Raw genomic sequence first — 2,555 nt, forward strand, 5'->3', positions numbered from 1 at the left:
ATACTCAAACAACAACTGCAGCAAAAGCAGGCAGCAGTAACCAAAATAAAAACCGTGGACCATAACAAAGCAAACAAGCAAAACCAAAACACCCAAGGACATACAACCGAAATGCTGATAGCAAATTGCGCATATACTAGCGTATAAATATATACACATATAACATATAGCAAATAAATAATTACGTACTAATATACAACTAAAAGCAAGTATATACATGTAAATGAAAGGAGTAAATGATTAATTGTTTAAAAACTCATTAAATAATTTAGTAAATTACCAAAAAAATTATTTCAACCAAACAATTAACACTACATTTACGCAGGATTACATATACAAATAGCAGATAACAGTAAAAATGCGAATAAATTATTAATTTCAAATATGGAAAAGATCACTTACAAAAAGAAACACAAACAAATATTTGAAAAAAAAATTATAAAATTAAACATACATATTTGCGCATTGTAAAGACATACTTGCCACAAATATGCGTAAATGCAGCGAACGGAAGAACAGACACAAAGCAAATAAAATGAATCACACAATGAGCTAACGGGAAAATGTTGATAAAAACACACACTAAACAAGCCACAAGAATTCAAAAAATACATAAAAACCGTTAAATCGCCACTCAGCAGATTACAAAACAATAAAACCAGAAAAATAAAATAAAATTATAAAATAAAACCAAAGCACGCAATGCAAAATCCAAACAACAACACTGTCAACGAATGCCACATACGCTATTCCACTAACAACAACAAAAGCAGTGCTGCCTAAAAAAAACACAAGAAACAATAAATATGCAACAAAACTGTGGACACTTAAAAAAAAAAGTGAAGAACACTACGTGGTAACGCTTTTGAGCGTTATAAAAGTTTTGTTCACCAAACGCTCGCGAAAACCGAAAGGAAAGGTGGCGGCCGCGTAGCAAAGCATTTCGCTTCTGCTTTGTGCAAAAAAATCTAGGTAGGAACAGAGTGACAGTTTGAAAAATGCGAAAATAAAGCAGCGATGAAATAATTAATGAATTATAAGAGAGAAAGAGAGAGAGAGAGAGAGAGAAAGAAAACCTAAAACGAAAATGCCTTCAAAATTAAAAAAAAAAAATTTAAAATACAAAAAACACAAAAAAAAAACGAACAACAACTATCATTTAATAACGAGTACGCAAATTTTGGCATACATAACAACAAATATCTAATACAATAATAAATGAGACATAAAAAATTGTTTAAAGCACAGTAAGCGCATTGTTAGTAAAGCATTCTCAAAACTACAAAACATAAAAAATTCTATTTCACTCTGCTCTGGAAGCCACAAGCGAAATCTAGGCAAACGTAACACTCTTGAAAAAATGTCCAAAGAAACACGCGAACTATTCGAAATACTTGTAAGAGTCGAAAAAGTCACAACTAACCTTAAAAATTCCAACACTGCAACGTAGTTGGCTCGCTTACTTGCATAATACCACCCACACATGTACTCGCAAAAGACAGCGTTGCTGCGCTGAAGGCAGCCGACTATATATAGTGTACTTATGTAGTTAAGGCAAAACTGTACGAAATTGCATTTTTGACTTGTTCGAAATTGGTGATTTGTTATTGATATTGGCAAATTGTTATTTACAAAGAAAAAAAAAAAACAAACAAAAACAATCTATGAGACACAAATTTCAGCAAACAACTGGCTAATCTGTACAATTTCTTTCTTTTACTAAACTCCCTCAAAAAATAAATAACATACACACAATGAGCCCTAACCTCTGAGATTACACTGAAACGAAGAAACTGCAAATGTAAGTAAAACGCAAAATTTTTTCCATATACATTTTAGTACTCATTCATGTAATTTCTATAAGATTTGCGTATTTTGTTGATGTGTTTTACTGACTTTTACGATATTTTTTACAAACTCAATTTTTTTTTTTAAGAAAAACAAAACATATTTCAAAACATCTCATCAAATAGCTCGCACAAACACATGAAATTAGTTTAACAAAAAAGTAATACACATATAAAATAGTAAAGCAATTGTTAAAAAAATTTAATTATGAAAATATCTGTTTTTGAAGGCTACCGTACTTATAGGCCAAAAGAAAAAATTAAAAAAAAAAAAAGAAATTTATGAGTCCAGAAAAATAAGAAATTTTTGCAGCATAAATTTCTTGTCACACTCCAGCATTAAACCATTATAGCAGACTCCATAAAATACGTGCCATTCTCTGAAACATACACAAGATATCGTCTAACCACACCATACTTATATAAAACCACTCCATCATTCAACCGTTCATAGGCAGCAATAGCTAGCCAAGCACATATATAGTACCATTTATAGGATTTAATAGTCTTAATTAAATAACTAATATAAATAATGTATTCATACGATTCTGTTACTGCCAACATATGTAGCTCTGTTCGCCCAGCAAATCGTCAGAGCGTTTATGTTTTAGGCAGCAAAACAGATTTAAGCAAATTTGTGATAGATAATAGCTAACACACAACCGAGAAATCTGTTGAAGAAAATATCAAAATAATGCACCACTCAAA

The sequence above is a fragment of the Bactrocera latifrons genome, unplaced genomic scaffold (assembly GCF_001853355.1).
Source record: "Bactrocera latifrons isolate USDA-ARS-PBARC rearing strain unplaced genomic scaffold, ASM185335v1 scaffold_10, whole genome shotgun sequence".
NCBI lineage: Eukaryota > Metazoa > Arthropoda > Insecta > Diptera > Tephritidae > Bactrocera > Bactrocera latifrons.